Source organism: Panthera onca, chromosome F1 (assembly GCF_046562875.1).
Source record: "Panthera onca isolate mPanOnc1 chromosome F1, mPanOnc1 haplotype 2, whole genome shotgun sequence".
In the NCBI taxonomy this organism is placed as follows: domain Eukaryota; kingdom Metazoa; phylum Chordata; class Mammalia; order Carnivora; family Felidae; genus Panthera; species Panthera onca.
Window position 1 is genome coordinate 55,463,049 of NC_138355.1, and position 25,899 is coordinate 55,488,947.

The 25,899-nt window shown below is 36.6% G+C and overlaps 1 long non-coding RNA gene across 1 annotated transcript; it reads right to left on the reverse strand.

Moving 5' to 3' along the window:
* Nucleotides 1-7,186: 7,186 nt before the first annotated feature.
* On the reverse strand, nt 7,187-19,631 carry LOC132685761 (uncharacterized). Its single transcript, XR_009613309.1, has 3 exons — nt 19,554-19,631; nt 15,021-15,138; nt 7,187-7,474 (listed from the first exon to the last, which is right to left on the reverse strand). It is a non-coding gene; the product is annotated as an uncharacterized LOC132685761 (long non-coding RNA).
* Nucleotides 19,632-25,899: the final 6,268 nt, after the last annotated feature.

Here is a 25,899-nt window from a genome sequence, read left to right on the forward strand (position 1 = left end):
CTGTCTTTATTTTCAGCGACAACCTAACGAAAGTAATTTTGCAAAAAGTGACCTTTGAAGCTCTGTTGTCTACTAACATTTCCCATTGAGGAATAAATGAGTCTTTTCAGAAGCGACTACATAAAATGAACCATCAAACTGTTTGTCTGGGTAGACGTCTCCCTGAGAAGCGAAGCAATGCCAAAGGAGGCAGTGAAATGGCAAAGACCCACTGTTACACACAGGCGGCTGCGGTTTCGGTTTTCAGTGTCCTGTCTGAGTGTGGAGGCAGATAGTCTTGGTTCTCAATGTGTAAGCGACCTCACTAAGCGGTGTAGACCAAGTAATTGTGCTGTTGACTAGAGCGCTCTTGTGGGTCCCTTCCAGCTTCAGGAGCTATGCTGCCCGGTGACTTTGCTGAAGCTTCTTCCTCGTGACAGACTCAGAATCCAAGGCCCACAGAGGAGGCCCCGGTGACTCAGGCCAGCATGAGTGACCGGAGAAAGTATGTCATCTCAGGAAATATGAGGCCAAGAGCACTCATATGATGTCTGACAGGCTTCAATAGAGACCTTTTTTAAAAATCCATTTAGTACATTTGTGGTTTGGGTAAATTACTTAACCTCTCTGGACTTCTGTTTCTATGCTAAATGAGACAACCCACCTGAGATAGTGGCACATAATAGAGCCCAACAGATATCTTTCCTCTCTTCCTGTGAACCTGTCTACTATAGAGAACATTTACCTAAAACATGGCATTATAATTTATTTAGCAACAATTTCATATTAAAATGAGAGGTAGAGTTCTACTGAGTAATCCACAATACTGTAAACACAATTGTCTACCTGTTAAAAAATAAACATTGTGTTTTATGAAAATAATCTGCAATAAATGGGGAATTGTTACTCCATGAGTATAAAGTTTCAGTTATACTAAATGAGTAAGTTTTATAGTTCTTCTGTACCACATGGTATCTTGTGTTAATAATGTGTTATTGTGCATTTCAAACCATGTTAATATTATAGCTTTATGTTAAGTGTTCTTAGCACAAAAACAAAAAGCAACAGTAACAACAAAACCACAAAAGAACACAAGGGAATTTTTGGAAGTGATGCATGTGTTTAGCACTTTGATTGTGGCGATGGTATTGTGGATGTTCACATATGTCCAAACTCATCATAAGGTATACATGAAACACGTCCAATTGTTTGTAGGTCAATTATAACTTGATAAAGCTTAAAAAGTACTCACAATGAATTTCTAATTTTCCATTCAAATTGTTCATTTAAACTTACAACTCTCTCAAAAGTATTATATTTTAACTTTTCATAACCTAGCTCCTGTTGGATATTTACTTAAAATAAAAGACAGACTTAATGAGATTTAAGTTAATTTCACTTGTTTCAAATTTTAACTAAGAAAACCCCACTTTCTTGTTATTTTTAATCCAGATATATTTGGTGTGAAGATGTAATTGCATTTTTAAATTAACTTGTCTCGTACCTTCGGGGACAACATAATGAAAGTAATTTTGCAGAAAACTGACCTTTTCTCTGTAGCCTTCAACAGGATGTGCCCCACCAAAAATGAATCAATACTCTAGAATCTATTTTAGGGAGAAAAAAAGATATATCTTATATTCATAACAATTTTGTAGCATTTCTCTTGAGCTTATTTCTAATTGTAATTCAAATATGTTTAATTTATTTTTTAAATTACAATAAATTAAGCACCACAAATTTTAGCAATACCTTTTCCTAAGCAGAATGTTAAATTAATCTTTTAACCAAGTCTTGAATGCAAGCATAATCCTGTGACCCTTATTAATAGTGTAAAATGTTATGTTGCTTCAGAAGTTATTTTTGGACCACCTCCTTGGATTCTACATTTCTGTTCTCCTGAGCTCAATATTCTGAACGGTTAGAACTTAGTAGAATGACAGTGTTAGAGTTGAGATTTGGTGTTTGGGTGGTGAGAATAGATACCTGAACAGTACACATCTCCCTCTCTATCTTTCTCTTCCATCAGGGTGATTTTGTCTGATTATCCCTCTTCTAATCCGTGATTAATTATGTCATGGGATATTTCAGTACACACTCTGGTTCTGAATAGCAGACAGTTTAATTGGGTCTCTAATCTTATGCTTAGCTTTTTGCATGTTTTTTTTTTTAATCACCTTCTAAGTATGTGCTACAGTCACAGGCCCATAATTGCCACCTATCAGATTTGGAGATCTTATATTTGCTCAGATTCTCCATCATTGTGCTCCACCAACCAGGTTTGGCGCCTCAGTCTTGATAAGTGGCTGAATCAGGCCGAATCATATCTACGCCAATATTAGTACTGGACCTCTTACTGACTGGCTGCATTTGGTAGGATGAGCTTTAGCAACACTATTTTTTGACTTCAGTTCCTTGCCTGCACCGCAGCAAGGTCACCGATAGCTCCAGCTTTCTTTTCATTCCACAGCTGATATCCCAACTTGCTCTAGCGGGTCCTTATGTACAAGTGCCCAACACAGAGCTTGTTACATGAAACTGAAAACTGTCCACATTATGACAGTTTTCTCAATTTATTTTTCCCAGTTTAATTTTTTTTCCTATAGTGAAAACTAAACCCTGTTAAGTGAGTCACCTACCAAATGATGTCCATCCAGAGTTTTGAAAGAATTTCAGACAATTTATAAATGTGGACATGCCTCTTGACCAACATCGGGGCTCCATAGGATAAAACACATTTCACTTCGCTGGAAACATGATATGAACTTTGATATGGTTGAAGATTACATAACATTTCAGTAAATATAACCTTCCTTGGGAGGCAATATGCAATCTGTGGGAAAAGAAGCACCTGCAGAATAAACAGTACAAGAGTACTACCAAAATACATATGGAATAAAAAGAGAATGTATGATTTTATTTAGAGACTTAAAAAGTATTTTCACAAAATTTTACATAAAATGCATTTACTATTAGAACTTATCTTCAAATAAACACTAGAGAGAAAATATCATGGACACTTTTACAATTATTGACATTCTTGATCAATAATTTTTGTCAGTCTTATTCCAATAAATTTTGTTAACAGTTTTTCTATAGGGTTTAAGAGCATGGACCCTAAATCCAGAATCCTGAGGTTCAAATCCAAACTGCATCACCCAGTAGCCGGACAGGCTTTCTTTTATTTTTGTACCTCAGTCTCACCTATGAAATGGGGGTAATAATAGTAATATCTGAAAAGACTGTTACGAAAGCTGAGTTAATATACAGAAAGTGCTTGGAACAGCTTCTGGGCCGTAAAAAGTACCATGTAAGTGTGGGCTATGAATATTATTATTAGATTTGGTAGTAATAGTATCATTATTTTTGCAACAATAGTGCCTTCAAATGATAAAAGTGAGGATAAATATATAGGAATGTTTTCCTGGTTGAATAAAAACCAATAACAATTAAAACATAAGAAAATCTTTTTAAAAAGCCAGAGTAATGTAAAGGACAATTTTTCTTTTCATTTCTCTGCCTTTAGCCATTAGGTAAGATATTAAGCACAATTCACAGTTCTTCAATGCTACATTTGAGTGACCTTATTAACACATGGGAAAAAATATCATTTACAAGATAGTACAATATATTTTGCATTTGGCAACAGAAGCACTATATCAGGAATCTACATAAGAAAGCTGTAGAGTTTGGAAGCAAGCTGGCTCCTATGCTACCCGCGGTGCTGCGGCATAGGAACAATGATAAATGCTCAATTATATGGCATTGCATCGATGTAGCATGTCACGAAAATTAAAAGCATGCATCATTTTCCAGATAAAACACACATTCTGGGAAAAGCTAAAGAGAAAATTAAACTATCGTTTTAGCAAGATTGTAAACTGGGCTTTCCGTATTCAGTGGACATCACTGCTCACCATAGAAATTGCCATTAACTTTCTTTAGCACAGTCCTCTACCTGCTGTAACACCGGATGTAACACCTATCCTGTTGCTCAATATGTACTAATTATAGATGACAGTCATTTAACACGGTGAACACTCTTGTCAACACAACATTTGGTTTGGAAATATTTGAAACATTTTCCCCCAAACCTTGTGTGTTTGTGTGTGAGTGTGTGTGTGTGTGTGTGTGTGTGTGTGTGTGAGAGAGAGAGAGAGAGAGAGAGAGAGAAAGAGAGAGAATTAATAGCTCATGATACACTTAAAATTTTATTAATTATTTTTGAGAGAGAGAGCATGGGCAGGGGAGGGGCAGAGAGAGAAAGGGAGACACAGAGTCCAAAGCAGGCTCCAGGTTCTGAGCTGTCAGCACAGAGCCTGAAGCAAGGCTCAAACCAACAAACCTTGAGATCATGACCCGAGGTGAAGTTGGTCACTTAACCCACTGAGCCACCCAGGCGCCTGCCCCATAGTCGTGATACTTTTAAGTTAATTTTGTTTCTCATAGTAGAGCTTCACTGCTTTCAGCATGACATCTCACAACAGAATTATCTGATCAGAAATCAGACACAAATTCTTGACATGCATTGATTTTATCATTTGCATAATTACTAGAACACCAAATATTTGAATTGTGTTTGAAATCTAAAATGTTGGCATTTTAAATGTCTCTGCAAGTCATTTCAGAAAGAAGAGATAAACTATTTTCTTTTCAAAAGAGAACAGATTTTTGTAATTATCTAAGGAAAGCATATGCTAAAAGTTTAACATTCACTTCTGAACAAAAGGGTATCCCTTACATACACAGGTCCATGTTTACAGGCTTAAATTTGATGATATCAGTCCCATAAAAATGGATGTTTTCTATTCAATAAAACAAATTTCAGACAAAATTAACACCTTTTTTTTGCTTTTCTTTGAAATAAAATGAAACAATTTAAGTGACTTATGTGGGTTAATATTATGTAGGCAAGAAAAGGATTTCTAGGCATTTAGAAATTCCCATCTCCATCTGGAGACAGAATGAACCGTCTGTGGGTCATTGTCTCTGACCCAGGTGGGACTGACAGTGGTGGCCAACATGGCTTTCACGACGTTTCTAAAAACAACTTTAAGCATTGAAAAATATCTACACTGTTACTTCCTGTGTTGCTTTGGGGTGGTGGGTCCTAGATATGAGTAGCATCAAGTTTGTTTTTCTAAACTGCTTCTCCCTATGAGAATAGTAGAGGCAGTTACAGAAAAAGAAGGAAGAATAAATGTAAAGTTGTATGTGAATTTACAAGTCAGTTTTTATCTGCCCATCTTACCTTGAGGAAGAATGTCATGTATTAACCAAGAATGCTGAAGGTAAAGTTTAGTCCCAGCGGTATCAGATCATGGGAGAAACAATTTATAACTACTGGGAAAATCTGAAGAATCAGTGAGTCTGTCATTGATATTATGGTATTCTTCATTTAATGAAAAAACAAGGGTGTATTTATTTATTTATTTATTTATTTATTTATTTTCAATATATGAAGTTTATTGTCAAATTGTTTCCATACAACACCCAGTGCTCATCCCAAAAGGTGCTCTCCTCAATACCCATAACCCACCCTCCCCTCCCTCCCACCCCCATCAACCCTCAGTTTGTTCTCAGTTTTTAAGAGTCTCTTATGCTTTGGCTCTCTCCCACTCTAACCTCTTTTTTTTTTTTCCTTCCCCTCCCCCATGGGTTTCTGTTAAGTTTCTCAGGATCCACATAAGAGTGAAACCATATGTCCTTCTCTGCATGGCTTATTTCACTTAGTATCACTCTCTCCAGTTCCATCCACGTTGCTACAAAGGGCCATATTTCATTCTTTCTCATTGCCACATAGTATTCCATTGTGTATATGAACTACAATTTCTTTATCCATTCATCAGTTGATGGACATTTAGGCTCTTTCCATAATTTGGCTATTGTTGAGAGTGCTGCTATAAACATTGGGGTACAAGTGCCCCTATGCATCAGTACTCCTGTATCCCTAAAACAAGGGTGTTTTTAAAGAGAACATAACTACTACCAAAAAGGGAAAAGGTGTTTTTAATCTAAGTTTTGAAGGATTGATGAAACATAGACAGGTAGTTTTTTATTTAGAAACTCATAACTTTTCCATGACATGGATAGATATAGCACTATATAACTTAATTTTTTTGTTTTTATTTATTCATTTATTGAGAGAGAGAGAGGAGTACAGACAGAGAGAGAGGGAGAGAGAGAGGATCCCAAGCAGGCTCCACATTGCCTGCACAGAGCCCAACGCGGGGCTTGAACTCACAAACTGTGAGATCATGATCTGAGCCGAAACCAAGAGTTGGACACTTCACCAACTGACCCACTCAGGTGTCCCATATAACTTGATTAAACACAGCTCTTTTGATACACAAGAGAATCAGCAGTGGAACAGAGAGGCAGTAAGTTTTGAAAACCAGTACTCTTGTATTAATTGTCTACAGCTATCATAAGGAATTACCACAATTTTGGTGAACTAAACAACACAAATATATTATACAAATATATGTAGGACTTTGGAAGGTTGGAAGTCTGACACAGGTCTCACAAAGCTAAAATCAAGATGTCCACCTGAGCTGGTCACCCTCTGGAGGCTCTAAATGAGAATCTCTTTCCCCACCTTTTCCAACACCTTTCCACGTTCCTTGGTGTGCAGCCTGTTTCTATCTTCAGAACTGGCCCCATGGCAGCTCTCTGAATCATCTGCCATTTCCACATCCTCTTTTTGATCAAAGTTGGGAAAGGTGCTCTGCTTTTAAGGGACTACATGAGTAGTTTGGACCTACATCGAGAATCCAGGATCACCTTCCTACCTAAAAGGTCCTCACTCTTACATCAGCAAAGTCCCTTTTGCCAAGAAAGGAAATATATTATTCTCAAGTGTGGTTGTTTAGAGAACTGTTATTTTGCCTACCACACTCTGTTTCAAAGAAGTTAATACGCTATTTCCATTGTACTTAAATTCTCTTGCAAAGAATTAAAGAAACCTTTCTCAGTTGCTGACTGCCACACACACACACACACACACACACACACAGGTTTGCTCACAAGTAAAAAAAAAGTAACAATACAATATTTTACATTACATGTTATTTTACATTACATGTTAATAATAACTAAATTTAACAAATTTTGAATTTTAATATGACTAGTTTTATAAAGTCAATGACGGATGATCATTTTCTTTCTGATAAAATCATAAGCCAGATTTTCTGGGGAAATTAGTAAATGGGGACTGAAAGTCAATGACAATTGCCATTTGTTCTATCTGCTTTAGTGTGAAATTCTTTTATGAAATGAAAGAGCATAAAACTAATATAATTGACGGATGGCAAAAAGTAACAAAAGGTCATCCTGATACTGCTACTCCAACATTTTCAATAGACAAGACACTTCTGTATGGTTGATGTCTAGCAAAAGTTCTCTGAAGTCAAGAGCAGAGTCTTGCCAGTTTTCTTGTTCTCATATAGTGTCTTTGGGGCCCAGTGCCGTCTCAGCAGAACATCACTCTCGAGTCCTAGGAAGTAAAGAAGGGTGCCTTTTAAACAGTACCACACCATTGCATGGAGTTAGTTTTTATATTTGTTCTGTGTTTACATAAATTCTGAGTAGGATTTAACTTATTTCACTGACGGCCCAACTGGGTCTTCCGAGCCTAAAATTATCTTCAAATTAATTAATTTCTATTTGCTAGTAAATTCCACATTTAAATATTCAGGCTGATACTACTTCTTAAAATTATAATAGTAAATAAAATAAGCGAAATCTTGTACTAGAGAAAAATTCCAACTGACTGAGCATTATGTTTCTTGATCAAGGACAGTTTAGCTTTTGGAAACTGGAGAAAATGAAAAACGACTCTAGTCCTTAAAATGGTTACTGTGTAAATCAAATTAAGGATTGACAGTGCAGAAACTTCCTGTAGTTCAACATTCTTCCCAAACCATCTAATCAATAGAAGCATGATCAACAGGAATACAATGTAGTTGTCACCTTAGCCTTTTAAGTGTGGTCAGACAGCACATTGATGAGAGAGAAATGCTAACAATTGGAAGCAATTGAAGAAAAACAGGTAGCATTTCAAGAGCAATAGTAGAAATGTCTGAGTCTTACCTTTAGTATTGACTCCTGCAGAAACACTAATTTCAAGGAAATACATCTTTTGCAATAGAGTTTTTGACACTTCTTATTACTTCGTTCATTTTGTTCCTTAAAATTAGGTAGTAAGGATTCTTATAACTATTTATCCTATAATTGCAAAGCAATTGGAGATTTGAGGGTAAGGATTTTCAAGAATGGAGTCCCGGGACTTCTAGTCATTTATTTCTTTGTCACAGAAATCTGCATTATCTTCCTGGTGGCTATTACCTATGCCACCACACCAAGGAAATTACCTACATCCTAAACTGTTATTTTACTCAAAAAGTATTGATCCCCAGAACAAATAATGTTATATTGTTTTCCATGTTCAAATTAACCTCGAGTAAACCATAAAAAAATTCAACAATGGAAAATGAAACCTAAAATTAGAAAATAATGCATGTGATATGATCATATCTATTTATATTCTCATTTATATCATAGTAATTGTTGGATATTTCTAAGAGTGAATCTGCCAAAAACAAACTTTCTTTATAAGAATGGGTCCTAAAAGGAGTTTGATAAAATTATAATGTTTCTCTCTGTATCTTTCTCAGTCTGGTTTTTAAGTTGATTCCCAATTCCATGTCTGATTTCAAAATATATTTCATGGGACATTTTTGCAGACATAGATGTATAAACAGTTGACTCTTGAACAATACAGGTTGAAACAGCATGAGTGTAGTTACACACAGATTTTAAAAATAAGTAAATATATTGAAAATTTTTTGGATATTTGAGACAATTTGGAAAAATTGACAGAGGAACCGCACAGCCTAGAAATACTGAAAAAAATTAAGAAAAAGTTAGGTATCATTGTAAGAATATATAATAGATATAACATACAAAATATGTGCTAATTAACAATGCTAGTTGTAAGGGTTCCAGTCATCAGTAGGCTGCTGGTAGTTTGTTTATCCCGATGTTTTAAATGATTACCTTCTTTTCATTACACTTTTAGAAACATAATTGGAAATAACTTTCTCTTCAGAATCATCCCTTAAATTTTCTTTCCTCTAAAATGAGATTTAAACAAAACGTAATTTAAAAAAAGCAATTGCTTTTGTAAATATCTCGTGTGTAATGAGAGTAAAGGTAACCCTTCTGTTTACTTAAAAAAGTGAAATGTTTTAAAAATATATTTTCCTGTGTATTTTTTGAAGTAGTTTGACCACATACATAATACCATTTTATTTATATTTTCCTCCTCTGAAATCTTAGTTATATGTGAAGAAGCATAAGTGTTGTGGTGATAACATGTGTCATGTGTTAAACTACCATTGAAATGGAAGGTCTCTTATACATACTTCTGAAAGCAGTAATGCTTATGTTTATATTCCATTTTATTTTTTATTTTTTTAATGTTTATTTTTGAGAGAGAGACAGAGACAGAGTGCGAGTGGCTAAGGGGCAGAGAGAGAGGCTGACACAGACTCTGAAGCAGGCTTCGGGCTCTGAGCTGTCAGCATGGAGACCCACAAAGGGCTCAAACTCAAGAACCGTGAGATCATGACCTGAGCCGATTGGATGATCAACCGACTGAGCCACCCAGGTGTGTCATATTCCATTTTAAATTGAATATTTCATTAAAAGAACAGTCTATAAAAGACAAAATAGTAAGCCAACATAATGGTCAAAGGATTTGAGCTACAAAAATGATTATGAAGAATATGAGATTTATACGACCTATCATACGGCACATTACCTAGCCACACGTCTCCATTTCAATTGGTTTCCATAAATCAAGTCAGAATCAGTAATTTAAAACAAAAATAACTTTTGAAGTTTTAAAAATACTCTGGCTCTATTGGTGTATCCATTTCCCTACTCTGTAATCTTGTGATTAATAAGCATCCATTTTCAGATTTTTATATATTAATCAAATAATATTGAGAAGTGTTTATATTTACAATATTTGCAAATTTGAAGAGTTATATAAAAAGTATGCAAATAATTATAAGCCCAACTCCTCATCAATAGATTAAAGAAGAAATGGGTTGAACTTAAAGAGAAAACTGATGGAAGTGTAACACACTTCTACATTTTAATGTAATCCACTGTATTCTTCAGAACCAATGCTACAGAAATATACGAATTACATCGGTAAGATTTGATTATTTGTATATACTTCCACTGGGCTAACAACCAATGTAGGCATTAAACTTTCGTTTTATCTTCCTCTTAAGAAAAACAATTTTTCTCTGTAAAACTAGTCTATGTTTTAATGAGAGCATAATGATAGTTAAACTCTCTCTGGTGTCTAAAGACATGGAAGTCAATGCATGACTTCTGTCTTAACATAGTATACTAGATGTAAACAACCGAATTTGTGTAGCAAGGTATCTTAGTCTTACTTTGTTCTCTAAAACACATCTAACATCAAATCTAAAACATATCTAACACAGAATTCACAAGAATTCAGAATTCACAGAACTCTTTACTCTGAAAAATATCTGAATATATTCATTAGCTAAACATCTAGATATAGTTATATGCACAAGTGGGTAATTTCCCATTTTTCAAATCTGACTTTTAAAAATCTTAGATAATCTGTAACTTTTTAAGTCAACTGAATATAACTTAAAAAAATAAAATAAAATAAAATAAAATAAAATAAAATAAAATAAAATAAAGGCTATTGATATCACTCAACTCCCACAAAATATCCTCACAGAAATAAATTAGCAGAGTAGTGGGAGTAGAGTGTTTACAATAATATGACAGTTTATTGACTCATGGGTGGTATATGATACCATTGCAACAATCTTGGTAACTCATGAGAATTCTCAAACAATTCGCCTGATTGACCAGTGTATTGGAGAATATAGTGAAGTCTAATGTAAATCCTGTAATTGCTTGAATAGCAGAGAATATGCAATAAATAATAAGGAAATAAGAAACAATGAATAATAATTTAAACGTTCAATTGCATCTATGAAAATAATAAAAATCAGATTTTTGAATATTTTAACCCATTCCTGGGTTGCAATCAGATGTCAAAGAGATTCTACCCTCATAAAGCATAGTCTCTGGGTAGACAAGCAATCAATGGAACATAATAGGAAACAGAATAAAAATAAATGTGGGCATGTCTTATATGTTTTCAAATATATTTTTCATAAAGTTAAAGAATTACAAAATATTCCTTTCTTGCTCATCACAAATGTTATTTTATTAACAACTTGTTCAATATGTAAAAAAGTTCAGTAATTTTTTTAATAATACATTAAATATATATATAATCATTTCTAATGTTTTTTTCTTATCCCACCAATATCAGACTTCAACTTAGATTTATGCCTTAAACACAAACTTAAATAAGCAGAATGGTATCAGAGATTATGACCTGGAATATATCTTGCTAATCAAGCTCACACAACTCAAACAGAAGATATTTCAAGAAGCTTCCCTCATAGATCTTTGGAAGACTGTGCAAATGCTTGTAGAATAACATATTTTCTATCCAAGGACCCAGTCCAGATTCAATTTACAAAAATTGGATCAAACTAGGGAATAATTTTTTTCACAAGAATATAGGTTTTCTTAATTAGCTTTTAAATGTTTGTTTACAAATCATTAACCACTGAACAAGGAGGCTGAAGGAGTGTATGACTTAACACTGAACATATATTACCATAAAAGAATAGTCAGATGTAAATGTGAAACAGCCCTGATATGGGCATCAAAAATAAAACTTAGGACACAAAACTTCAGTTCATGCAGAAATTTTTGAGAAACAAACACAATGGAAGTTTTACTAATATTATAAGGGAATCATTAAATCTGATATTTGTTTCTTTAAAAATGTCTCTCTTCTCTTAATCATGAAATATAGTGCATATTTATTTTAACAGACTTTAAAAGTAATACTTTATCATTTACTAAGCAAGAAAAATGCTAAAAAGAATTATTGTAATTGTGTTAAGTAATTTATTTTGTTTGTATTTGTTCTTGGTTTTCTCCAAATTATTTCTTCTCTTAAATAGAGTATGGAATCACTATTGGCCTAATGAAGTCTCAAATGATTAAAAAATCCCACCATAGGGCAATTACTCAATACTTGAGATAATAACACATTTGCAACAAATTCTTATGGATATCCTTTTCTTTCTTTGAGGAAATGTTTTAACTATGTGTCTTCCAAGAATTTATTAATCAGGATGACAATAAAATAAGCAAATAATATTCAAAATACGACTCTGACTTTATTACCTTAAAAACATTTCTCTGTTCCCAACTCTGTACATCTGCTTCTCATTTTAGAGATCAGAATTTCTCTCTTGAAAAAATGATAATGAAATTAAGGAAAGAAGGAAGAAAAGAATGAAAGAAAGAAGGAATAGAGGGAGAGAGAGAGGAAAGGACGAAGGAGGGAGAATGGGAGGGAAACAAAAGATAAACCTGATAACCATTAGCCTTAGGACTAGGAAAGTCTTACACAGTAACATATTACTTAATCCTTTACTAAAAGAAAAACCAGGCCGCCACATTATGTAAACTTGTCTATCTATATGAAGTAAAATCTGGATTGTTTTTTTCTACTTGTTTTTAATGCGTCCATTAATAGTACAATTATTATGTTGTAATACTATCAAGAGTTTGGATGGAATTTAGCCTGCTGGCCATGTTCTTTATCTAAAAATGCTAATGCAAACCTCAAGTTGAGAATTTTAATATATTGATCTATCATTTGGCAAATTGCAGGCTAACAGAATTGCACATGCAGCAAGTCAAATATTTCACAGGATTACAAAGCAATATTTATGTGGACACAACTACACTAAACATAAAGTGTCAGCCTATGGTTTCACTTATTCCATAAATATTTATTGAGCACATTTGTGTGGCTGGGACTGCACTGGAATATGGTGACGCTGTGATAAACAAGGCACAGCTTTTGCAGGTAGAACATTTATTCAAGGCAATACTTGGCTTTCTGAACGAAGGGGGGTGCTTCTTTAATTTTTTTAATGTTTTTTAAATGTATTCTTTTTTTAAATTTTTTTAACCTTTTATTTACTTTTGAGACAGAGAGACAGAGCATGAATGGGGGAGGGTCTGAGACAGAGGGGGACACAGAATCTGAAACAGGCTCCAGGCTCTGAGCTGCCAGCACAAAGCCGACGCAGGGCTTGAACCCACGGACCGCGAGATCATGACCTGAGCCGAAGTCGGACGCTTAACCGACTGAGTCACCCAGGCGCCCCTTTAAATTTATTCTTGAGAGAGAGAGAGAGAGAGAGACAGAGTGCAAGCAGGGGAGGGGCAGAGAGAGGGAGACACAGAATCTGAAGCAGGCTCCAGGCTCTGACCTGTCAGCACAGAGCCCAACGCAGGGCTAGATTCATGAACCTCAAGATCATGACCTGAACAGAAGTCAGACATTTAACCAATTGAGCCACCCAGGCACCCCAAGGGTGATTCTTTAATGGCTCAAATAAATACATGTTAGGGCTAGCAACCCAAACTTTTAAGAATAGTTTTCCATAGCATTTTGTTCTTTTCAATTAGGGCTTACAATAATTAATATCTTTGTCTAATATATCTTTCCTTATAAATACCAATGTCTAATTGGGGGCATAAAGGAAAAAGATAACATGAAAGTCTCTTAACAACCTACTCAGAACCTTTTTTTAATGTTTGTTTATTTATTTTGAGAAAGAGAGAAAGAGACAGAACGTAAGCAGGGGAGGGGCAGAGAGAGAGGGAGAGAATTCCAAGCAAGCTCCGTGCTGTAAGGGAAGCCTGACATGGGGCTTGATCTCACAACTCTGAGATCACGACCTGAGCTAAAATCAAGAGTCAGTTGCTTAACCAACTGAGTCATCCAGGCACCCCTGTACTCAGAGCTCTTAAAATACAGTATATGATATATATTTAAGTAAGGAAGAAAGTGAAATGACATTACAAATGACATTACATAATTTAATCCTTCCTTTGGTTGGATTTATTACTTCCCACATACTAAAATCTGTGCATACACCCTTCCCTATCTCAGTAAGTGGCAACTCCATCTTTGCAGTAATTCAGATAAAAACAAAACAAAACAAAACACACCTTCAAGTTATTCTTGGCTCCTCTGTTCTTCTCATACCTGATCTCTGACTCTTTAGGAGAATCTGTTAGTTTGACATTAATAATAATAATAGCTATTGCTTACTACATGCTAGGAATTGTTCTGAATGCTGCACACATATATTAACTATTTTAATCCCCACATAATCCCATGGGTTTGACACTTTCTCATGCCCATTTTACAGATGAAAAAACTGAAGCACAAGATGTTAAGGTAAGGTCACAAGTTAGGAATTGGAGGAGCCAGAATTTAATCTAGACAGTCTCATGCTAGAGTACATGCACTTAACTATGACCAAGATGGCCATAAAGTCTCCTCCGCTGCACTAAACTTCAGACAGGTTTCTTCTTGACCATAGGCCCCTTACTTCTCTTTTTATAGAGCATTTTCCTCAGCAAACTTGTAATTGCACATTCTTTCTCTACCTCTTTGAAACGTAGATAAATTTTCTCCCAGGTTTTGGCCAGTTTTACAACCCAGGAGTAACTTTCTCAGAGATTGGGGAACCATCCTTTTGCAATGTAATCATAGAAGGTGATAGTGTTTTATCCCCCAGTCTCTGTGGGAGGATGGGAGCCTAACTGTGATAAGTAACAATTAGAAAACACATATGACCAAATCATAGTTGACCAACTTCCTCTCTAGGACATTTCCACTAGCTTGTCTCAGTGCTTACACTTCCTTTTTTTTTTTTTTTTTTTTTTTTTTTTTTTAGCAGAATTGAGTTCAAGCTCTCTCTCTTGTAATAGCCTTGAATAAAGTCACACTTGCCTGTTTAATTTGTCCAGTGCAATTTTTCTTTGACAAATGTCATGCTATTATTTCAAAATGTAACCTGAATACAGACCTTCCTTGCCATCTGCACTGCAAATCACTCTGATCTGAGGCACCATCGTCACTCTTGGATTGATCTTCCTCTGAGTTCTTTCCTCCCTCAGTCTCCTTCAACAGCTGATAGAGTGATCCTGTTAAAACAAAAGTTAGCCATTGGATTCCTTTGCTCGGATCTCTGTCATAGATTGAACTATGGGCCACAATATTCTAGTGAGCCCTTGTATTCATACCCTTTGCCTTGTGACTTTATATTTCCTCCACTAGAGGTGGAATGCATCCTTCAGCCTCTTGACTTTGGACTCAGCCATGTGACTTGCTTTGACCAGTGAAATATTAGTGGAGGGAACACAAGCAGAAACTTGAACTGTCTTTGTGCATTTAAACTTGCTCCCATGTACCTCTAGTATCGCTAGAAAAGAACATGCCCTGGGTAGCCCATGGGTCCAAGGAGCATAAGAGAACCTGGAGCAGATCTGGACCAATCTTTATCTTGGGAGGAAGCTCATCTGAGACCAGATTAGATCAGCTGACCAACACAACCAAATAGGCATGAGTGAGAACAGATGGTTGTTTGCTAAGCTAGTAGGTTTAGAAATGATCTGTTACACTGAATTATTGTGACAGAAGCTGATGGATAAATCTGCCAATGCCCCTCTCCCTGCCTTACCCAGAGCAAGGTGGCCTTTAATGAGGTCTTGTGCTGCTACCTCTCTAAACTCCTCTCTTGTCCACGTCTCTTTTACCTGCTGCACTCCATCCACACTGATGCCCTTGTTCCTCCTCAAACAGGAAACAAGCTTGCTCCTACTTCAGGGCTTTGCATTTGCTGTTGTCTCTGCTTAAAATTCTCTTCCCCCCAGGTATCTTCACAATGCTTGTCCTCAACTCCTTTGTATTTTTACTCAAAGGTTACCTATCACTGGGACCTCCCTTGCCCAGCCAACTTACGATTTTGTACCCTTTGGCATCCTGTTTCCCTTTCCCTACTGATTTTGTTGTTTGTCATTTGAATTTTTTTTGAAGGTTTATTTATTTCTGAGAGAGAGGGCGACAGAGTATGAGCGGGGAGGGGCAGAGAGAGGGAGACAGAATCTGAAGCAGACTCCAGGCTCTGAGCTGTCAGCACAGACTCCAACTCATCAACTGCGAGATCATGTCCTGAGCCGAAGTCGGACGCTCAACCGACTGAGCCACCCAGGCGCCCCCTGGTTGTTTATCATTTGTTACCATCTAGCATATTTGTTGCCTTGATTCTTGACTGATCTTCCATTACAATATGTCTCATGAATGCAGATCTATTTTGTTTTAATGTTATATCCCCACCACTCAAAACAGTGAGTGGTGGACAAATACTGGGTATAAGAATGAATTTGTATGAATGTCTTTCTATGCAAGTCAGGGTCTCTCTGGTACCCAGCTGCCATAGACATTCTTTCCTCACAACTGGGACTACCTACCCACTCTTGCAGGCTCAGTCTTATGTTGGCTTCTCATATTAAATTTGGGGAGAAGTAAGCTGAAGAGCCATAATTCAGCTGGAAATTCAACATTAAGGTATTTGGTTTGACTGTTAATCCTTATATCCTGTTTCTTTAAACTGAGCTTCTCATTTATGCCATGCTGGCCACTGGGTTCTTGTCATATTTCCCCAACTGAAGTATCCCTGATAAGCCAGGATTTAAGCAGTATCTTGTTTTTCTTCACCTCCTCTGGCCACTAAAGCTTCTCCATACCCGCCCCCCACCCCGATTCCTATGATGGACTTCTGCCTTTAAACCAGCATAAAAAGGCAGAGGGGGATTGAAGAGGAAAGGGGACCAGTCAGAGTTTCCTTGGTTGCTTCTGAGTGAGGAAGCAGATTCAGCAGTTTACTAGAACACTGATGTTAGAATAGCACAGATTTTGAGAGCAGTACCAATTTTGTGTGTTTAACATGAGTCAAGTACTTTTACATACACTTTCTTGTTGATGTTAATCCTCATAATGACAAAATGAAAGGTAGTTTTATCTCTGTTTTATTGATGAGATAACCAGCTCAGAGGGATTAAGAACAAACCCAAAGATCACAGAACTAGAGAGCAGCTGAGCCAATATTTGAACCTAGAAATTTCTTATTTCAGTCTCTGTTTTTTTAAAGCAGATCACAATTGTTCTAATCAGTTCACATTCAACAATTGTCCTTTCTCTTTCCCTGTCCCGCAATTGTATTGTTTGATTGATTCTTGGTTTCATCCATCAGACTATAAACACTATCGAGAATATGGAATGTGTCTTTCCCTCTCCATTTCCTTTTTACTGCTGCCAAGGAATGAACACAGTATTTCATGAAGTAGGCACAAGTAATTATTTCTTACCCAGAAGTAAATGTATCTTATAGCATATAGATAAATATTTTGTATAAAAATTATTTTTTAATATTTATTTATTTTTTGAGAGAGGGAGAAGAGTGTGAGAGGGGGAGGGGGAGAGAGAGACACACAGAATCCAAAGCAGGCTCTAGGCTCCCAGCTGTCAGCACAGAGCCCGACGCAGGGCTTGAACCCACAAATGGTGGGTGACCTGAACTGAAGTCAGATGCTTAATGGACTGAGCCACCCAGGTGCCCCTTTATGGGTAAATATTTTAAAGTTATGATATGTTATATTTCTTGATTTATCTTGATTAGGGCTACTATTCCTAAGCTCCCAAGAATGGAAATCAGTAGCAATCATGGCATCCTTTCCTTACACTCTGGGCTATCATCATTACAAATGAAATGTATTAATTTTTTTCTACTCTTGCTTTACCACGGTGCTATCATTATTATTACTTTTTAAAAAAAAAAAAATGTTTAGAATGTTGAGTCAGTAAGTCAGTGGCTCTACTCTCTAGTGCAGGCTGCTGGCTATCTAGCCCCTTGACACATAAACCATTCAACTAATTTACTACTAGGTATTAAAGTAGTCTCAGTTTTGTATTGAATGTGATAGTAGTTTTTACAAATTTTCCAAACTGAGAAACTTCCAAATACAATGAGTTTCAGTAAACACAAATTACTATTTATCACTGACTCCACATATGTTGATTGGGTCATTATGAGTTATTGGATCATAACTAACAATTACTAATAAAATAATAAGATAATTTTAATTATCTCATTACTCAACATTTTAAGCTTTTAAAAAAATGCTGCATCACATTTAGATTGTTGAGTCTCAGTACCTATAAACCGGTCCTCGAGATTCACTCGCACTGATCTGACTTTCTGAGTCCCACCAAACATTCAAATTTACTCTGTGCCTCTTCTGAATGCCTAAAAAGACGTGAATATAAAATGAGTACTTCATCTTGGATAATTCATTTTGCATGTTGGGTTTTGCTTGCTGCAGAGAAGCTTTTTGAAGTGTCTTACGTGCCTATCGTGTACAATTTAGTCTGCAGATAACTGTAATATGGGAAGATATCAAAAGTGAATGTTTTAGAGAAATAATACCTTTTTTGAACAAGTCAAATTGCCTGTCCTTGACGCTTTTTATCCTTATGGCATGTCAAAACACTTCAATATTCACTGACCTTTCAAAGTTTGTAGTTCTAGCTCTTTTAGGGAACTTTTGAAATTATGTAATACTCTGTACTACACTTTACCTTTTGTACTTGTAATTCATGTGAATCATGTTTGCTGCACCTTATTTTTCCTTTTATCCATTTACAAGCTATACAGTGAGATATTTCAAAATTTTAACCATTTGAGGAAAAAATTCAAAATAGTTCAGTTACTTGGAAAGAGAAACAATGAGATGTTTAGTTCTTATTTCCTCTAACCTCTCACTTAACTCGTTGATGGAAGATTGGAGTTTTCATTGAGAAGGACGCTATCTGGGCACTCCAGCAATATTACCTGCAAAAATGTTTTAGTACTGTAGATGAACTCAGGTGAAGGATTCTTTGCTACACTTAGGATATGCCAAATTAATTGCACACCGGTTAATCTGTGATTTGGAGAAATCATTATTAGTTACAACACATTGCTTCTTCGATGACAAGAATATGTGTGTGACATTTGCTGTCTGTGTATCTCAGTAAATACATGCATCATAGTGCATTTGGCAGCACCTGAGAGAAATGATACATTTTAAAGCAATTCTATAATGTGGCACTATAAATGTCTGCAGGTGTTTGTCTTTGGAAATGTCGCCTAGTTACTCCAGCTAATTTCTTTGCATACAGCACCCCCTGCCTTCAGTAAATGAAAAATAGATGTACAAATAGCTTCAAGGCAGTTTTGTTGATGCAATAGTTGTGATCCTTCAAAGACATTTTATGTCTTCAGTATAAAACATAAACTAAACTAAATAAAGTGTTGGAAATAACAGAGAGAAACAGAGAACACCCAGAGACAAAGACAAATAGAGAAAAAAAAAGAGACGTGGAACAAGAGTGTGGGAGTGCTTTGTGTCTCTCCCTCTTACTAAGCTGGCTGGCGTGGAGCTGAACAGGTAGCACTGATATTCAATCTCTGGAAACATTGGGTGGATGCAGAGTTCATCTGTGGCATCTCTTCACGTACCATCAAATTCACTCACTGAAACAATGGCCTTTCTTCTCCCGGCCACGCCAGAGTGACAGACAGCTGCAATTAGTAGCTGTGGGTAGAAGAATATGGGATTAAAAAAATCAATGTTTCAAGAAGGAGAGATTGATGCTGACACTTTCTTTAATGCCAGGGGACCCGCCAACGTGGACCAATATGTGAGAATGCTATCATCTTTTTTTGATTTTCTTTAAAGGCATATTTTACAATGATTCTAAATGGGAGAAAAAGAAAAGTGTACCGGGAGGAAGAAGAGTTGTATACATGAGTGGTGGGGGGAATCCTAGGGAGATCATATCTTCATCTAAATGGTAAAAGTAAGGTGCTTCCTGCTTCTCCCCCTCTTCAACAATGTGGGTGGTATTAATTGTTCTTTTAGTGTCTTTAACCCAAATGAAACACCAGAGTGCTACAACAATGGAGTTGGAGATCTGGTTGGAGGTAGCAGAAGGACATAGTACGACTTTCTGTTCCTTGCCCATGCTGTCTCTCTTGGAGGCAATAAACACATAGTAAGCAGACATCAAGAGACAGAGATACAGAAAAGAAAGATAAAGACATGGAAGAGAAAAATAGGGCTAGACTTAAAAAAGAGAGAGAAACAAAGAAGGGCTAAGTAACTATTTGATACAGGAAGGAAATGCAGGCCTGGAGAATAGGCAGTGCTTTACGAATAAAGCATTTGGGAGGAATGCTTTCATAGTCAATGTGGCTTTCTCAAAGGTACCCAGTCATTAGCTGCTTTGCAGCATCAAGCAGCCAAAGATAGAACAATGAATCCAAACAGGAACTAAAGTTTTGTTTGACATTACCTCTAGCAAGAAGTAGTCAAATGGAAATCAATAAAAGTGTATGCTATTATAATCCCTGAAGCCTTTTCTGCAGTGTTGTTTGCTTAATGGTTTCAAAGCAATCCAAATTGATAATTCTTAAAACATGTATTTCACTGCCACTTACATTTTTGACGTAGCTTTCTACCAGATAAGTTTATTCAATTTCTTTCTTAATGTTGGTCTTCCAGAATCATTACGACACCCTCCCTGAATACTCTGCCTGGACTGCTCCCTCTTTCATTCCCCCAAGCACCTGGAACTGGCCTCTATTTTTGCATATAGTGTCCTGCCTTGCAATCATCTGTTTCACCAAGGTGAGTTCTTGCGACATTATCAATATGAGGACATAGGTTATTCCTGACTGCACTCCCCCTCAGAGGATGAACAACTGACAATGATTCAGGAATAAGACACCACTGAGAGAATCCTACAACAAAGAGTGCGGCTGAAACACAGAGACCACGACAGACTATAATAGAAAGTTGAGAGAACTGGCTAAACGTTGACCGCATTGTCCTTCCCCCATGCCAACACAGCATAACAGGGAAATGTCTCCACTGAGCTCTAGTTTCCTCCAAGAGGAAACTAAGAACCCAAGGGGGACAACTGGCCTCAGGAGGATGTGCTGGGCTCATTGATGGAGAATACGACTATGAAGGAGAATGGGGGAAGGGCTGGCAACAACCATCACACAGACCTAAAGAGACCAAATTTATATCTGCAGTTCTTAAGTATTAATCCCAATTAGAGATTTTGCTCATCTGTAGAACCAAGTTGAGAGTGCATTCTGTCAGGGAACTCTGCAGAGAGCAGATCTGGCTGATTCAGACCCTCAAGGAAGAAGTTTCACTGGCTCCAGAACCCAGTTTTCCAGGCAAAGTGGTATGTCAAATCCCCACCCACTGTGAAGAGTGCCTTGTAGCACCATCTGACTAAAAGAGTTAATAAAAACTCCTTAGAGCTGTGCGGCCCAGTGGTTCTTGAGCTGAGAGGCAAGTGAGCAGAACTGTCCCAGAGCAAAGCGATTACCAGGCATGGAGTGTTCCCATGTTATGCACAGGCAGGGAGATTAATTCATAGCCAAGACTGAGGGTAGGTCCCTGCCCCTCCCACCAGAAAGTGTATTTTGGAAATTGAGAATTGCCTAGAGAGGACTTTCCCCTTCCAGCCTAGGCAAAGGATCTGAGACAGCCCCACCGGCTGTGGAAAGTATTTTCCAGCTCCATCTGACCTGTAGGGCTGGAGACAATTCCTGGAAGTTGTGTAGCTCAGCGGCTCTCAAGCTGAGTGATGGATAAGCAGAGCTGATGGTTTGCAGAGCAAAGCAAGAGGCCTTATTTTGTCAGGAAACTTGGAGTATGGGTCAACTTGAACTAAGACAACAAAAAGCTTAACCTGCTTTAGAGCTGCTCCTTCGACTGCACTTGGGAAGGAAACCTAATTCATAGCCCTGCTCACTGCTTAATACAGCCTCCAGCCTGTCCAACCAAAAACCCTAACCAGAGATCACAGGAAGCTTCATAGATCATTCAACAACCCTATGTACAGTGGCACTTGAACAGAGACTAGAGCTCATGGCTTCCCTCACCCGCAGAGCAAAACCAGTGGCCTCACCTGACCAAGGAATTTAATGCACAGTCTAGACTGGGTCCACAGTGAAATGTATAGACCCTTGGTTTTGTTTTGGTGCCCTGCCAGGGCAGGAAAGTTAATTCATGCTCTCATCTACTACTGAATATCGTACCCAGTCCCAACATCTAATAAACCTGACCAGAGAATCTAGGCAATCATGGAGCCCATCTTAAAGCCTCACTTGTATAGGGAACCAAGCCAATGGTCCTATCTAACTGTTTTCAGCCAGTGGCACGACCACCATCTCTATCCTCAGACCTCAAACTGTTGCCTTGCCCAAAAATAGACCATAGGAGCAAGCCCCAGCTGCCCAAGGACATCACCAGCAGACATTAACAGAAACCCAAGTTGAGCTGATAGATGAAGAACTGTCTCTGCCACTGCAAACCTATAAAATTCTGGAAGAGGAGCTTGATTATTCAGATTTGCAGATACCAACATGAGGAATCAAGGATCATGAAAAATTGGATAAAGATGACACCACCAAAGGAAACTAATAAAGCTGCAAAAACTGACCCAAAAGGAATGGACATCTATAAACTGTCAGAAAATTAATTCAGAATAATTCTCAAAAACGTTTAGGGAACCACAAGAAAACACAAACAGACAACTAAACAAAATTAGGAAAACAATGCATGAAGAATGAGTTCAACAAGGAAATACAAACCATCAAAATAAACAGAAACTTTAGAGTTGAATAATATAATAACTGAACTGAAGAACTCAACAGAGTTTTAAAAGTAGACGTGAGCATGCAGAAGAAGAATCAGTGACCTGGAGGAGAGGTTATGGGAAATAACCAACTCAGAAGAGCAGAGAAAGAGAATGAAAAAGAAATAAAGAAAGCCTATGGGGATTATGAGACACAATTAAAAGAAACAATGTTTGCATTTTGGGAATTCCAGGAGGAAAAGAAAAAGAGAAAGGGACAGAAAGTATATTTGACACAATAATAGCTAAAAACTTCTTGAACCTAAGAAGAGAAATGAATATTCAGATCCAGGAGGTCCCAAAACTCCCAAATAGGTTGAACCCAAATAGGACCAGACTGAGACATGTTGTAATTAAGTTGTCAAAATTGAAAGACAAAAACCAAAATTTGCAGAACAGTAAGAGATTAGAGAAAAGTTACATTTAACTTATATGTTAAATGTAAGGCCTAAAACTATGAAACTCCTAAAAGAAAACAGGAATAAACCTTCTTGACATAGTTCTTGGTAATATTTTTTGGACATGACACCTACAATACAAGCAATAAAATAAAAAAATAAGGAAACTAAAAATATTCTGCACAACAAAAGAAACCATCAACAAAATTAAAAGACAATCTACAGAATGAGAAAAAAAATTGCAAATCATTAACCCCGATAAAGGGTTATATTCAAAATAAATAACTCATGCAACTCAAGGACAAAAAACAACCCAATTTAAAAAATGCATAAAAGGCCTGAAGAAACATTTCTCCAAAGAATATATATGAAAGGCCAATAGCTACATGAAAAGTTCCTCAACATACTAGCCATTAGGAAAATGCAAAATAAAACCATGATGAGATAGCACTTTGTGCCTATTGGATTGGCCATCATCAAAAAGATAGAAGCTAACAAATACTGGCATAGATGTAACGGGAAAGGAACTCTTGTGTGCTGTTGGTAGGACTGTAAATTGGTATAGCCACTATGGAAAAGAGGATGAAGGATTCACAAAAAAAATAAAAAAAGACTACCATATAATCTAGCAATTCTGCTTCTAGTAATTAACAAAAACATTAATTCAAAAAGATATCTGCACCCCATGTCATAGCGACATTATTTTCTATAGCCAAGAAATGAAAAAACCTAATTGTCCATCTGTCCATTGTTAGATAGATGAAGGGATAAAGCAGACATGTTTTATCTATATATCTATATCATCTATATCTATCTACATCTATAGATATAGATACATAATTCAGTAATGAAAACTGAGGAAATCCTACAACTCATGACAGCATGAATAGACCCTGAAGGCGTTCTGCTAAGTGAAATAAGTCAGACGGAAAAAGACAAAGACTATATGACCTCACTTATATGTAGAATCATCAATCAGTCAATCAATTAACCAACCACTGATTAACCAACCACCAACCAACCGACCAACTGACCAACCAACCAAACTCATATGAAAAGAGATCATACTTATGGTATCAGAGGTGGAGGGTAAGGAAGGGACAATTGAAGGAAGGTGGTCAAAAAGTAACAAACTTCCAGTTATAAGATAGTACTGAGGATGGAATGTACAACATGATGTCTACAGCTAACACAGTTGGATGACATATAGAAAAGTTAAGAGAACAAATCCTAAGAATTCTGATCCCAAGGAGAAAATCTTTTTCTTTCTTTTCTTTGTATTGTATCAAATAAAAAGATGAATATTAGCTGAATCTATTGTGGTGATCATTTCACAATACACGTAAAGCAGGCAATTGTGTTGTATACCTTAAACTTACACAGTGATGTATGTCAATTATTTCTCAGTAAGCCTAGAAAAATAGTGAGTCCTTATGGATAAGGTCTGAGTCTTACTATGCTTTTTATCCTTATGAACAGATACAGTTAAGCGTTCAATCTATGTAGGGTTTTCTTTCTCAAGGTTAGTCAACATTTCAATGTTGTTTCCTAAAAAACAGCATAAAGAAATAGTCAATATAATTTTCCAGGGCACCTACATGTTCCCCTGATTTTTTTGTTCCCTACTCTCCCACTGTGGCTGTCCATTTTGTAGCTCTTTATGTTACATTTTAGTTACCATGAGCAAGTAAGAAATGAATTGAATTTTAACTGTGATGAACTGCTAGTGACAGAATAAAAGGTCATTTTAAAGTTAAATGCTAATATTATCTTTTCTCATTATTGGGCACATTAGGTTGTCTAAATTTTTGTCTAAGATGTTTATCATTATTAGTTATTCAAAAACAATGCAGAGCTATTCACTCTACAACTGATGAGACAGTAAATCTTCTAATGAAAAGGCTTCAAGCCTGACCATTAAAAAGATACTTAGTTTGAACTCCATTAGCAGTAATGAATGTGTTCTTTGACACATGTAACTTTCAAACCATACTCATATTTCACAAGCTAAGCAATTGGACACATTGGTCACAGAGACTGAAATGTACTGTCTGCCACTTTAACCTATGAAGATGAAATAAAAATATTACTTACTATTTGGTTTATTGAAGACATATGGAGGCTATTTACTTTAAAAATATTTTAGCATAATTAATTCTCAGTTTATATTAGCATGTATACATGTTAACATTAGATATTAATTGGCCATCTATGTTTGCTAAACTAAGAGCTTCATGTTTTATAAATATTATTACTAAATCTCAAAACTTCTGCAAAGAGGTCTAGGAGTTGTTAAGAGCTGCATTTTTTTTTTTTCATTTTCCACTTATAGACTGAGAAACTGAGATTCAGGAGTAGGAAGAGACCTGCTCAAGGACATTTACTAGTCATGCTTCCTTCTACTGGACAGAGTTAAAACCTTGACTTCAATGCCAATAATTCTCCCGCTGCAGCCATGGGCCTAATTTCTTCTTTGTTGGCTAAGAAAGGTCCTTATGATCTACTAGGCCAAGGGCTCTGGAATGCTGATGTATCCTTATCTGCAGAACGTGAAGGAGCTTGGGCCAGGGGGGATTGTGTGGTAGGAGAAGGCAAGAGGTGTGAATTTACCTTGGTGGTGACAGAAAGCGGGGGTGGGGGAGGTTGCTCACAGTCTGTGTGGTGAGTGGAGAGAGGGTTGAACTTGGCACCCTGAGCACAGCCACACTTTAGGGACATACGACAAACAAACAAACAAAAACAGCTGAC